Here is a 15,603-nt window from a genome sequence, read left to right on the forward strand (position 1 = left end):
CATGGAAACAGAAGTTAAGAGTGGTTATATGGATTCTCCAGTCATCTAGCTATGAAATTTCAAAAGAAAGATTTAACTCCTATTTGCTAGACTTCATATCCAGTGTTTATTTGAATCACTTTGGCTTAGCTGCCTTATTTATCAGAGAGGTATGGATAAAGGGTTCTGGTGCTTTCAAGGCATAGGTATTGATTCTTACTGGAATAGCTAGAAGACTTCATGGAGAAGGCACATATAATTTCAACATGGAGTTCTAATGCACACATCCATACAGATAGCAACAAGTAATTCTTTCTCACTAGAATCAATTCCAAAATTCTAAATTTTCATGTGATAAGTACAAAATCTGTATATGAGCAGAAAAAAACATTTTTTCTTATTTAAAAAATCTTTCTGCTATTTTCAGCTGCTGTATTTAATAATAACCCACTGGATTTTTTTTATATCAGTTTCTACTTTGATATGTCATTTGCCTTAAGTTGTAATGTGAGATTGGCTCCATAATCTGGAGTGGTGAGCCTGGGCCATTTCATTCACCAGGATAGTCATTCAACAGCTATTTATCTAGTCTGTCAGGGGCCATGCAATGTTCTAAATGTGGAGGACATGCAGGCCAAGCATCCACTCGTACACTCTGCCAGGTGGTGGTGGGAGCAATGAAGAAGCTCAAAACAGTGGAAAGGGATAGAAGCCCAGGATGGTGGGGGAAGAAAGGGATGCTCGTTTATATACACAATTAAAGACAGCCTCTCAGCTAAGGTGATATTTGAGTAGATTTGTGTGAAGTTAGAGTATAGAATATTCCAGAATAAAAGAACAGGAAGCACAAAGTCCCTGAGATAGAGGAATGCTTTATGTGTTTGAGAAACAGTGAAGAAGTCAGTGAAGCCAGAACAGGAAGGGTAAAATGATGGCAGGAGGTGAAGTCAAGGGTCCCCAGGGCACCCTAACGAAGGTTCATGGGCTTGGGCGGCATGGTCCACTGCAGGTATGGTAGAGGAGGACACATGCCCCCTCAACCCAGCCTCACTGATTTCCATCTAGGGTAGAGGACACACCATCAAAAGCCATCATATAATATCTACACGTACAAATGAAGCGACATTGAGACATAGTGGTAACCAGGCTGGACCGGGAAGTCAGAGAGGCCTATGATAGAATCCAGATTCAGTCACCATCATTCACTTTGTCCCTGAGAAAATTATATAACCTCTCTGAGTCTTAGCTTTTTCATCTTACAATAATATGATCATACCTACTTCATTCTGCTGTGAGGACTAAGCAAAATAATGCATGTGATGCAATTAAACCAGTGTCCGGCACGTAGTAGGTGTTCACTAAAGCACACCATTGTTATTACCATCGTCAATACTGCTGTTGTTCACTGGTATTTGCTCAGCATGGCAGACACTCAAACCAGCTTAGGATCTTCCCAGGCTAACTTCAAAACTGGAAAGAGTCTTCCCAGAAACAAAGCATTTGCCCTTGCAGAAACAGCAATGATGTCCCCTAGTGAAAGTTTGGCAGCCGCAAGAGGCAGGTGAGAAGCTGGCATCGCTCCATGTGAATGAGCAGAGGACAGCCCACCTGAGCCAGGTGGAGGAGAAGAACAAAGCACCCTCTTTGGCAGCCCTGGGCACTGCTACCTGGGATTCCACACCTAATAAGCCCTTTCAGGGCCCTTGCTCAGCATTCCTGGAGCAGACTGTTTTCCCTGCATGTTCTCTGAAGAGCCAAATATGACTCCTCTAAACTGCACACGTGGGCCTGTGGTTTGGGCCATTGGTGTATGGCAAAGGGGGGGGAGGGGCTATGAAAAGTCCTGGGGCGTATACAGGAGACCTTGGTGTAGGAGACCTCAAGACTACCTGATTGCAAAGCTTTCTTGCCTCCCTATCCTGCCTCCAGTAAGGATTGAGGGGGCCCATTTGTCCTTAAACTGCATCCAAAGAGTCTCACCTTGCAGGGGAAGATGACTACAGCTGGAGGACTTGGGGTATCAGGTGAGAGGGAAGGGAGGATCCGGTAGGCATGAAAGATAAAGAGGGGTCCTGAAAGGTTGCTGTTTGACAGCATGTCAGGGCAACATGGAGACAGAGAAAGGCATCTCATTCTGCTTCCTGGTTCCAAGCCCTTCTTTTCTGACCAGAACAGGGCAGAGCAACACCATGTATTGCTGTTGCACTGGACAGTTGACCAGCAAGTGCCCCAGGCAGTCTCTCTTTGAAGCTGTAATTAAAGCTGTAAGTGCATCAGACCTGCATGTCCATCCCCTGGACCCTCCCCAGCCAGGACTCTTGCTCAGCTCCCCCAAGTGCCAAGCCAATCCTGACTTCTGGTGGTTTCTTTTAACACATTTCAACAACTATCTGAGACATCCTGCAGCAGGCCGGCACAGAGCCAGGCAGCAGGATGTAAAGGTGCAGAAAACTGTGCCCCCGTGTTCACACCCCTCAGAGACCAGCCACTCCCCGTGGTGGTACCGGCTCCCTCTCCACAAATACCTGATGCCACCCTAGTTCAACAGGCTCCTTTTTTAAATTCAATTAGCCAACATATTATTAGTTTCAGGTGTAGTTTTCAGTAATTCATCAGTAGCATGTAACACCCAGTGCTCACCCCATCGCGTGCCCTCCTTAATGCTCATCACCCAGTGACCCCTCCCCCCTACTGCCAGCAACCCTCAGTTCGTTTCTCAGTTAGGAGTCACTCATGGTTTGTCTCCCTCTCTGATTTCTTCACATTCACTTTCCCCTCCTTCCCTTATCGCCCTCTGTGCTATTTCTTATATTCCACATATGAGTGCAATCATATGATAATTGTCTTTCTCCTGTTATTTCACTTAGCATGATGGCTCTTTATGAAGCTCTGAGTTCAGCTTCAGTGCTATCACTTATCAGCTAAGTGACCTCAAGAATGAAACATATTCTCCTAGAAACTGTTTTCTCATCTGCAAAATAGGAATAATCCCTCCTGTCCTGCCCACCTCAGCATGGTTGTTGTGGATCCTAGAGACAACAGCCACAGAAGACTTGGAAAAAATTAAACATCGTATAGGACCCAGACATCAGAAAGAGTTTAAAATTCCTCAGCTGGTAGGAATAGCCAGCATGGGGGGCTTCAGGCAAAATCGGATCCCCCAGCCAGGGCATCAAAGGTGAGGTTCTAGAAGCCCACAGGGTCTTTCTCAGCTTTATTCTAAAGTGTTGATAAAGTTCTTTGGCCACTGGGAAGGGACTAAAAGACCATCCAAAATCAAAGCTAGTAGCCCCGAACACTCACAACTTCCTTCCTGTCTTTCCTCAAGTGACTTGTTTTTACTGGAACCCAGTTTCCTCTTCCTGTCTGGGAAGCTCTGTTGACAAAGACTAGCTCTATAAGGAAGGCAAAAAGGAAAGCTCTTCCCACCAACAGCCTTGGAATTTCACCAGGTTATCCTCTTAAACCTGACCTAAAATAGGCCATGACTCATCATGTATGCTTGGCGGGGGAGGGGAACTTCTCCATTTATCTTCCCAGGAGAACACATCCTGAATGTTTGCCAGTAAAAAAGCAATCTGTAGGGATGCTTCTGTAGAAAAACAAATTAGGAAAAAATTCGTTTTGGGAAAACTCTTTCTCCACCACACTTGCTTACAATATCTAAGCTCCCCACAGGCTGTCCTCAACCATCTTCTCCTCACCACACACTTCAATGCACTCTCTGCTGCATTTCCTCATCCAAGTCAAATTTCCTTTCATTGCTTACCCTTCCATCCCAAAGTGACAAATTCCTGGATGTGTGACCCCAGACACAGCTCTTCAAGCTTTAGTTTCCTGACCTATAATATGGCTAATAATGGTAAATCATAGCCTACAGATGACAGAGCTCTTTGTATCTGCCACCATGTGAAGAAGCTACAAGGAGGAGCTCCCACTGTCTTCATTTCACAAATGAGGACACTGAATCACATGAAGGTAAATAATTCACCCAAGGTAACATATCAGGGGAGGAGCCAGAATCAAAATACAGGCAGGCAGTCTGGCCCATGGTTTTAACCCATATTCTACACTCACTGACCCAATTCATCAGCATGTTTTGAAGGTTTATTTTTTTTTTAAAGATTTTATTTATTTATTCATGAGAGACACGGAGAGAAAGAGAGGCAGAGACACAGGCAGAGGGAGAAGCAGGCTCCATGCGGAGAGCCTGATGTGAGGTTCCATCTCAGGTCTCCAGGATCATGCCCTGGACTGAAGGTGATGCTAAACCACTGAGCCACCCGGGCTGCCCTGTTTTGAAGGTTTAAAGAGATAACTGGAAAATGGCAAGCAGTGAATAAATATTGTTATATTATTGGGTGGAAATATATGTCAAAGCACCTGTCATAGTGCCTGATTCATAATGGGCCTTAAACTCATATTAGTCCCTTTCCCTTCATTCATCTTCTCAAAGCAACACTCCTGACCATGATCTTCCCTCAGGCAGCCCAGAATGTGCTGTTTGAAGGTTATTCCTGAGACAGTTACAACACTCAATAATTTTTTCCTTAAAATAGTCTTCTGAGTAACTGTGTCATTAACAGGGGATCTGCCACTTTCTAGATGGTGCTTTAGCTCAAAGGCACTCAGCCATGGGCACAAGTGCCATCAATGCAACACAGAGTTTCTGTGATAGTTTCTAAGAAACCCTGATTCTTGGTGAGAAAGCAGGGTTGTTATTCTCCATGATGAAACTCCCAACAGAGTAATATTCTTAACTTTACCCATTGTCCTCTCCTCTCTTACTTAATCAAGGATAAAGAAAACCACTGTATAATGATCAAGGGGCCAATTATCTAAGAAGAATTAACAATCCTGAATATGTATGCACCTAACAACACGAGGCAAAAATTGATACAACTGCAAAGAGAAATAGAAGAAGCCATTAGAGTTAGAGACTTTAACACCCTTCTATCAGAAATAGACAGCTGTGGCAGGCAGAAATCAGTAAAGATATAGTTGAACTCAACAGTGCCAGTAGTTAATCCTTAAGCTCACATGGAACATTCACCCACATGGACCACACTCTGGGCCATAAAACACACCTTAACAAAGATAGTGTAATCGAAATCATACAATGTCTGCTCTCAGACCCCAGTGAGATTAAACTAGAAATCGGTAACAAAATATAGCTGGAAAAATCCCCCAAATACTTGGCAATTAAGCAATACACTTGTAAATAACACATGGGGGTCCCAGCTCTTGAGCTGAGGGAGAGGCATGCTGTGCAGCTGGTCAGGATGTCAGAGCTGTGGATGAGGAAGAGGAGCAGACAGAGGAGGACTGTCCTGAATTGATCCCCATTGAGATGAGGGAAGGAGAGGAGGAGGAAAAGTCTGGTCCTGGTACCAAGATCCTAGTCACAATTATCACTAGGTATTAAGGGGCTAGGTGCACCAATACTTCTGAAAAATATCTTGATGGAGCAACATAAGAAAAGAGTAGTAGTTATTTCAAACAAATTTGGGGGAGAAAGTACAGTGGAGAAATCCTTATCTGTCAGCCAAAGTGAAGTTCTCTACCAAAAATAGTTGGAACTTAGAAATGATTGCCTCTGCTATTCTACTGAATAGGATAGTGGCCCTGGAGCTAACGAGAATGTGATGCAGAAGAAGGGAAAATTTGATGACATACCATTAAAGACCACTGGATTAGCAGATGCTGGTGCTGTAGCATCTTTGTTTTGGGGTTGATGCTGAATTAGGGATTAATATTTCTCTTATTAGTATCAGAACTCTTGTGGATACAAAATATGGATTAAAACATTTAGCAGTAGAAAAACTCGATGGTCTTATCCAGGAGGCTTCTAGGCAAACTGCTTCAGCAGATACCATTATCATTAATAAAACAGATTGGGTTTCACAAGAGGATTTAAACAAATTAAGAATCACCATTAGATCAATAAATGGACTGGGAAAATTTTTAGAAACACAAGGATCAAGAGCTGATCTCTCTAATATACTAGCTCTTCATGTCTTTGACAGTCTCTCTGGAATATATTTGCAGAAAAACTTCAACACTTACCAACCACACAGCCTTGCGCTGATCAGAGCATCATCAACATCACATTTTAGAACCAAGCGATGTGAAGGAAGAAAGTCTAAATGGATTTATTCAGAATCTTCTGTGGGTGAAGAATGTGAGAAGCAAGGACAATGACTGCATGCAGGTCAAGCAACTCAAGGGGCAGGTGTTGATCAAAGACAAACCAAAACCAATGATTGTCCAAGGTGCCCATGAGCTCTATGATCTGGAGGAGAGCTGGAAAGAAGATACTGAGAGAACGAATCAATTGGCTCTTATTGATGGGAATCTAGATGAGGACATCTTCAATAACTACTTATAGCTACTAAGACTGAAACAGAAAAGTGGTGGACAACACATTTCAAAGAAGATCAAGTTTATCCATAACACTAGAAACATTTCTTATCCAAAGGATTGGATGATATAATTGGGAATAAGTTTCCTACCAGGTGTATTTCAAGCATCTATTCTTTGTATTACTTCTGTTACAAATTCCAGTATACTTTCAAATAGTGCTTATTTTACAAAATACATAAAATATAGTTATTAAATACTGTGAAACATTTGACATTCATACAATAAAATATAATGTCCACTGGAAAATAAGTAAATAGAACAAACTCATAAACAATACATAAATGAAAGAAGAAATCTCAAGAGAATTCTATTTTATTTTTTAAATTTTTTTAAAGATTTTTATTTACTCATTCATGAGACACACACACACACACAGAGGCAGAGACACAAGGCAGAAGGAGAAGCAGGCTCCATGCAGGGAGCCCGACACGGGACTCGATCCCAGGTCTCCAGGATCAGGCCCTGGGCTGAAGGCAGTGCTAAACTGCTGAGCCACCCAGGGCTGCCCGTCAAGAGAATTTTAAAATATTTTGAACTAAATAAAAATACAACTTATCAAAATTTGTGAGATGAAAACAGTGCTTAGAAAAATATTTATAGCACTGCATACCTGCATTAGAAAAGAAGAAATATCTGAAAATCAATGACCTAAGCTACCATCTTAGGAAAACTAGAAGAGAAGAAAAAGAAGGAGCAGATCCAAGCTATGCAGTGCTCAGTTCAGAATTCCATCTGTATTGGCCTCCCTGAGCCACAACCTCAACTCAAAGAAGCTCCCGGGCTCTGTGTCAGTGCCTCCTCCTCCATATAACACCTCCTGGAACCTTTCTCCAGGCAGGAATCTGGGGCAATCATTGATTTCTCTTCTCTCAGGAATCACTGTCCTGAGTTGCCAGCTGCCCACTGACACATACTGACATTTCACAGTATTGAATTTTCCACAAGAGAAAGTAAATCCCGAACAAAAAAAAAAAAAAAAGAAAGAAAGTAAATTCAGTACCCATTAGTGCATTGTGACCAGAGTCAGAAGTCAGATCATTGCTATTTTCCTTTTTTTGTTTGAATTCAATTAGCCAACATAGAGTACATCATTAGTTTCAGATGTAGTGTTCAATAATTTATCAGTTGCATATAACACCCAGTGCTCATCACTGCTTGTGCCCATCACTATTTCAAAGCCCCTTTCTCACTTTCTTCATCACACAATTAACAGTTGGGTTGGCCTCATGGCAAATAGGCTAACTTCTGTGTGAGAATCACAACTATGCACCACACAGGGACCCAAGTGTTTTACCTGCTTGGTTTCTCATATATTAGCAATAGTTCACATTTTACATGTGTGTGGATGTGTGTGCCATGGTGGCAGCGGCAGGCAATGCACCAATAGCAAGATAACCTAAATCACTGGAGGTTACAAAATAGCTTCAGGTTCTGGCCCAGTGTGATCACAGTATATATGTCTTTAGCCCTAGCTTCTATTACATTAGCGGTTCCATGACTCTGTGTGTGTGTGTGTGTGTGTGTGCGCGCGCGCGCGTGTGTGAGCACAGGTACAGACATGTGCATATTGGGGCTTGGAACTGGGTGGTAGCAAATAAATGCAAAAATTTCTTCATAAACTAAACATTTTGTAACATAATTTGTGATGTGTGCCAAATAACTCAAAATATGTTATGACTTTTAACGCTCACAATTACCCTGAAAAATAAACACAATTCTTATGCTCATTTTACAGAACTTGAGTTCAGTGGTACGCTCCTCAAGGTCATGCGATGAATCGTTTTGTACTTGATTTGTGCTATTCTATATTTTATCACAGTGAGGCCAGTGTGACTTCATTATGGGGCCTCAATAAAAAATATTGGGAAAGAAAAGTTTTTCCTTTTCTGCACTGGAACCTTGTAAAATAGAAACCCAGAGTTCCTGATAACCATTCATCATGCCAACACAGAGCTGGCCTGAGAGTGTCACTTATGCGAAAGAAAACTATAATTTCTAATGATAACTCGTAGGCTTATAGAACCAGTCTCTCTTGAACCAAAATCCACTTAAAATTATACAAGTAGGGACACATGGGTAGCTCAGTGGTTGAGCGTGTCTCTGGCCCGGGTCGTGATCCCAGGGTCCTGGGATCCAGTCCCACATCGGGCTACCCGCAGGGATCCTGTATCTCTGCCTCACTCTGTGTCTTGCATGAATGAATGAATGAATGAATGAATGAATGAATGAATGAATAAATAAATAATAAAATCTTTTAAAAATCATACAGGTAGCTTAACAAATTCCCATTTATGCTCAAGCCAGTTTGAGATTCTGTCATTTATAACCCAGGAGCCCCAAGAAAGGGGCCAAATAGCTACTTGCCTAGGCACTATCATTTTACCTAATTGTCACAAACTCCTTAGGAAGATTAGTCTTCTCCATTTTATAAATAGGAAAACTAAGACCCAGATATGTTAAGAAACTAAGTACACATGAGAAGGAAGTTTGAATTTGGATTTACTCTTACCTTTCTCTGGCCCTCGGTCCTTCCCACTACTGAATACAGCAGAAGCAAACTTCTGCGATAAATCACCCTTTCTAGCTGGGTGTGTGGAAAGCATACTAAACAAGAGAGACAGATTCCTGGCTTTTTTTTTTTCTTTCTTTCTTTCTTTTTTTCTTTCTTTCATTCTTTCTTTGTCCTGGCTCACCATACTTTTCATATGACCTTGAGCACTTTTCCTTTCTAAATCTCAGGGGCTTTTTCTGTTTTTGTTTTTGTTTTTTTGGTCTATAAAACCATGGGGTTTGGATTAGATACTAATGAGCCAAGTTCTTTCCAGCCCTAAAAATGTAAAATGTCAATTCTTGACTATTTTCCTGGAATTCCCAAGTTAGGTACTTGAAGAACCAGACATTGAAGCAAGCCAATAGGCGAAGGTTCCCTCCATGAACCTTCGCTCCTAATTTGGTCAAATGGATGAGGTATGTGTAATTAAAACTGCAGAAATAACAAGCTTCCGGCCAAGTTCTACCCTCACTTAACCATACTCCTGGGGGTTGATCTCGGGGGTGGGGGGAGCGGATGTTGAACCCAGGGTGGAATTTGGCCTGATATGTGGATTCTTATAATTTCCAAATGATGTCAGTACACTTATTTGAGAGACTGAGAAAGTGCTGAGTTTAGTCTATTTGACTCCATAAAGAAAAACTGAAAACCGCTGGGCTAGGGCCAGTGCCGACCAATGTTATCAAGCCAAGAACACTTTTGGCAGGGCAAAGTCATTCGGGGACGATAGTACCCAATTCACGTCGATTTATGGTTGTTGCCTTTCTTTTTGATTAATAGTTTGTTCTAAGATAGGGAATACCAGCCCTGTATTTGTCAACTGGCTCAAAGAAAGTGGATCTGCTAAAAAGTTTCGTCATCTGTTGATTCCAGAGCCACTGAGGTTATAGAAATTTCAACAGCAGCTAAGAGAGGCCAGAGTTAAGTGCCCATTCAGAAGAGTCAGCAAGCTATTGAAAAAAACCTGTCTAGCTAATGCAACTCAAAAAGAGTTTTGATTCTAGTCACACAAATAATGGCTTCATATTCCTCTTTTTGCCTTTGAATTGGCCTCTCCTAGGGGTTCAAGGTAGAGTTTTGAATATGGTATATGTTCAGAGAACCTAGGATTCTAACATTCTACCTAATTACCCATCCCCTCCCCCAGACAGTTCCTTAAGGCAATAACGTATAGTGGGAAAGAGGTGAATGGGAATGACAAGGTATGTGCAGTTAAAGGCAGGTACCCAAGGTTCAAATCTTGCTCACTCCCCAGTGAGGAAACCTTGGGCAATTTTTTCATCTGGAAAAAAAAATGGAATAATAATTATGAAAACAAAATGAGTTACTTAGGCAAAGCACTCACTGTTTGGCACATAGTATGCACTCAGTAAATGTTAGCTATTAATCCTGAAGATACTATGGACAGAAAACAAAACCAAATGCATATAAGGTAAAAAAAAAATTTTTTTATTGGGACCAGTATCTGGTATATCTTATGTGGTGCTCTGGTTAAGACAAAGAGAAGCTTACAAACTAGTCTGATTACCTACAATGACTTTACCTCCGAACTACAACTCTTGGGTATTATCACCTTCTGGATGGACCATACCATCCAGGGGACCAGAGTTTCCATGCCAACATTTAAGAAAGCATGCAAAGAAAGCAAAAGACAGGATAAAGTAATCAAACATTGAGGGATCTTGGCTCAGCTTAGTGATATCCCACTAAAGAAGCAGCAAAAAATAGAAAAGATGATAATAAATACAACTACCTGACATTTTAAAGTATAATGATCATATCTATTAGTAAATATAGTCTGGTCTATGTCCTGGAATCTGACTAATCAGAGGAATGACTCCCTCTCATCTAGAGAAAGGGAGAGTAGTGGGAAGGGAACGAGGACTAAGACATCCTTCCCCCACCTCTAGTCCCCTTCGTTTCTGTGATTCTCAAAACACGGAGGGTGAACTATCCACATCAGACTCATTTGAGATGTTTGCAAAAATGCAGATTCCTGGAATCTAAGCAGACATACTGTGGTGGTGAATATTATACATCAACTTGACTGAGCCATGGAAAGCCCAAAGTATTATTTCTGAGTGGGTCTGTGAAGTTATTTCTAGAAGAGATTAACATTTGAATCAGCAGACTGAGTAAAGCAGTTTGTCCTCCTCAGGGTGTGTGGGCATCATCCAATCCATGGAGGAACTGAACAGAACAAAAAGGCAGAGGATGGGGGGATTCTCTTTTGTTGTCTGACTAGAGCATCCCTCTGAGCTAGGACATCAATTTCTTCCAAGCCTCAGACTAGGACTTATACCATTGGCACTCCTGGTTCTCTGGCCATTGGACTTGGACCAAAACTACACCACTAGCTTCCCGGGTCTCCAGCTTGTAGATGGTGATTATGGGACTACTTTGCTTCCATAATTATGTAGCCAATTCCTCATAATACAGTTGTATCTGTATCTATATGTGCCAATAAATCTCTCTCTACCTCTCTGTATGATATATGATAGATGATAGATGATAGATAGATAGATAGATAGATAGATAGATAGATAGATAACCCATTGGTTCTGTTTCTCTGAAGAACACTGACTATTACATGCATTGAAGGGGAATCTTTTAGGGTAAGCCTTAAAAATCTGTATTTTACAAGTTCCCTAAGTGAACTGATGTTTAAGAATCATTTACCTAATTCACTACAAAGTCATCAAAGAGTGGAGGTGGTACTGTAAAGTATTTTTAAGTAGTCATATTTGAGCACCTTCCAAAACGGAGAAGTTATCAGGCCTAGTGGAATTACACTGGGCCAGCTGGTGTGAGCTCTGGTATCCAGCCATTCAAGTCTGGACACATCATGGGCTTTGCCTGCATCTCTCTTTCCTCGCTTATCAACAAAAGCTCTCCCTTGCTTTCTTCACAGGGTTCTTGTGAACCTTGAATGAGCTGATGTGTGAAAAAGCCTGTAAAACTTATATAACACAGGAATTATTTATTTCTGTGAACTCAGAAATGCCCACCCTTCCCCACTTTTCCTGCAGTTATGGGGAATCAGAGGCTTGTGTTTTTCCCTTCAACAGGCTCTCCACTAAGATCATATTCACCAGATAATTGCAGACTTCATTTTATTCAGCTTGTGGATTCTGTCACAGGATGGATGCCCATAACCAATAGGAAACTAACCCAACATTTCAGACCAAAACTTAAAAATATCTATATTCTCTTATTAATATCATTAAACAGTTCCTGTATTTTAACTCTACTGACCTCGCTTTTAAACTCCAGGCCTGGATTTCCAATTGCGGCTTGAGTATCTCCCCCTGGATAAGGCTTTTGTATAACCCCAGAAATTCTGTGTGTCCCAAATTGAACTTCCTGGTTTCTGTCCTGAACAGACTCCTCCTGTTGACTTTCCCTTTCCTATTCATGACCTTACCATCCTCCTGAAGCTCCTCCAATTAAAGAACCCAGAGTCAACTTGGATCCCTCCACATCCAATCACTCTCCATCCGGAAAGAGTGTCTCACTCACAGATTCTTTCATCTCTAAGCCCACCACACTGCCCTCCTTCTGGCCCTCATCTATCACCACGCTGGCTCAGGTTCATGGCTGTGCAGTAGTAAAAATGTTATAAAGTCAAGTCTAGAAAGTCGGCTCAGAGTTGAATCATGCTTAAATAAGTGAGCCTGACAAGAGAACAAACGACATCAGTTATGTTGCCTCATATGTGCTTGCTGGTTGACAAGACCCAGGAGAGGGTTTTGGAGGTCCTGGATCTATGCAGCCTCTGCTTTGGAACATGCTTAGGGAGGTTCTAGCTGAAACTGAGCACAGCATCTCTCCTGGGAACCTGAGATACACTCAGGGATTTTGCTTGCTTATCTCACCATCATTGTATCTTTTCCTGAAAATAAACCACATTCCATGGAGATCTTTGAGGTTATATTTTTGTCCCACAACAACCCCCTAAGGATGTAGGACAGGAAGTTGGAAGGAGCTGGCCCAATGAAATGGAATCCCTGAGCCACTGTGATGGCCCTGGCCTACCTATCCCGGTACTTCTGGTTGTGTGAGATTAATAACTCCCCAGTTATTCACTGGTCAACTCTCCTCTTGACTGCATCCAAATGCAATCTTGACTAAGAGTGAAAAGACAAATCTGGAAGTTGGGCCAAAATCCATCTGACTCCAACACCTGTTCTCTTAACCACTACTTTATACTGTGGCTTATCTGAGGCAAGAGTTGTACAAATGAAGATGACATCAGATGTCTTAACATAGCCAGAGCTAGCAACTGATATCCTACACCTGGATGGCCACTCGAAGTGGCATCATCCCCAGCCAGCCGTGTCCAACTTTAATGCAATTTTCGATGTGCGAGGAGCTCATTTAGTCATGTCTCAGGGATAGAGTCAGAGTAAGATGCTGATTTGGTTTTCACAACTTGCCAGGGGCCACTCTTTTCCTTTGACTGTTCCCCAGGCTTTCCAACATGCACCTCTGCCTCAGGAAATGTTATGAAACCGGGACCTCCGTAACTGAAGGCATGGCCTCCATTAGCATTTGAACCAGATGGTCCTTCCACTCTGGGTGACAGAAAGGAATACTCTTTGCCTCGTGTTCTAGGAAATGAGAGGCCCTCATCTAATTTGATCTGTATCTGTATCCTGCGGCCTGGCATCAAACTAGAAACATGGGTGAAAATAAAAATATAAGGTAGGCAGTTTTAGACTAATCAGAACCTTGCTTTCATTGGGTCCCCTTGCCTAAGGGGTCTAAATGAAAGAAAATATCACAGTAGAGCAGAAGGGGGCTGAGGGGACCTGGAGGGAGAGAGCAGGCAGCTGACTCACAGTGAAAGAATGCATCATCAGCTTTTATCAGGCTTGACATGGCATCCGTCCTCTGCAGCAGGTCCCATCCTCCAGTGTTTACATTTGTCACATCTCCTTTCCTTCCAAACAAAAGATGCTTGACAGTCTGAATGGATCATTTGTAAGGTGCCACAGCTCCTCAGCCCTCCGTGCATATACATTTTTGGATAGGAAGAGGGCAAGTGGAGGGCAGTGGCTACATTTTGGGGGCAATGAGGCTATGATATCCCCAAAACATGACCAGTGCAGAAAGAACCAGGAGCTGCAATCTCCATCACACAAAATTCAATTAATGACTCTTCACCCACTGCAGAGGTCAGTGTGCTCCAGAGCCCAAGAGGGCAAGAATGAGGCACAGAACATATCTGCAGAAAAATTAGATGACTTTGACTTTCTGCCCAGACTAATAAACTTCTCCATGTTTGCAAAATCCTCCTTTCAGTTTTGGTTGTCCTGGCCTCATCTACTGCATGAAAAATCAGTTCACATTTCTCCTCTCAGATGTTTAGAGAAGTTAAGAAGTTTGCCTCCATTTATATAATAGAACCAAGAGAGGGTGTGGGGGGTAGTGTGCATCATGAGCACAGGGTATGAGGCTCCACAGAACCTTGCATTCTTGATTAGAGTTTTGGCCACAATTGCTGGGCCTGATTAGGTATATTTCACTTTTGCAAATAACCTCAAACTGTTGACCCACTACTTGTTTGTTTTTAATCAGCCTCACCATGGGAACACCAAATTTCTTTAGCTCAGCCAATCGGCATATATATTGGAGTTATTGTTCTGAGCAGACACAAGACCTGACTGAGACAGGACCCAGGACTTTAAGGGATGACAGTAGAGAGAGAAAAAAAGTGAATACAGATTTATGGGTCAGTATGTGTGTGAATTTTTCTTGGAAATGACTCTTTTACTTGCACCCAAAGGATCTGGGATACAGTAAAATGTTATAAGAGAGAATATTGCCTATAAGCTCTGTAGACAACTGGGATGCTTGAGTGAGGTGTTGAATCTCAATGAACCTTGATTTGCTTATTTGTGAAATGGAAAGGACAATGTGGCCTTGGTATGAAGATTAAATAAAATAATGTAAAAATCATTTAGCGTAGTACCTGGCACATAATAGGTCATTAACACATGTTAGCTATCTCAAGCAAGGAGGCAGAGAAGAAGAAAAGAAAGCACTGGTGCAGGGGATTTTTCTAGAAGGTGTCACATTTTGTGAGTTCTTGGTGCTTTGGGGCTAGAGAAGTCAAGGAAATGAGATAGGATTCGACCCTTGAAGACCAAAAAGGATTCATATTGAGAGAATTGCCAAGTGTCAGGTCTGAGCTAGGGTGGGGAAAAGGTAAGGGAAAAGAGGATAGAAATTGGGTTAAGGGTGAGTAGTGTTTAGTCTTAATGTTAGAGACCCAGGCTGAGGAAACAGTAGTATTCCAGCACAGAGGATTAGCAGAATCCAGTCCAGGAAATGGTGGCAAGGAGAAGTGGCTAGGGCAGATGGCCTATGTTGCCGGAGAGCGGGTAATGAGAGAGAGTCTTGGACCAAAACAAGTAGTTTCTCCAGAGTGTTGTTATAGCAGAGTGTTATTTGCTCTGCTGTACAGATTCTTTCAAGCTCATTGAGGCCAGTGCTTATGCTCATCAACCACAAAGGCAGTACTATTTCCCTGTCAGTCATCCCAGCAATCAGCCCCACATGGAGTCACTGCCTACTAAACACTTGCCCCAAAGTCCAAGCTACAGAAGGGTCTCTTGTAACTGTGGAAGGGGAAAAAGTCACTTGCT

General features: G+C 42.1%; 1 pseudogene; it reads left to right on the forward strand.

Moving 5' to 3' along the window:
* The first annotated feature begins 1,972 nt into the window (after positions 1–1,972).
* On the forward strand, positions 1,973–6,432 carry LOC112675215 (COBW domain-containing protein 2-like; annotated as a pseudogene).
* The last annotated feature ends 9,171 nt before the right edge of the window (positions 6,433–15,603 follow it).

The sequence above is a fragment of the Canis lupus genome, chromosome 10, assembly GCF_003254725.2.
Source record: "Canis lupus dingo isolate Sandy chromosome 10, ASM325472v2, whole genome shotgun sequence".
NCBI lineage: Eukaryota > Metazoa > Chordata > Mammalia > Carnivora > Canidae > Canis > Canis lupus.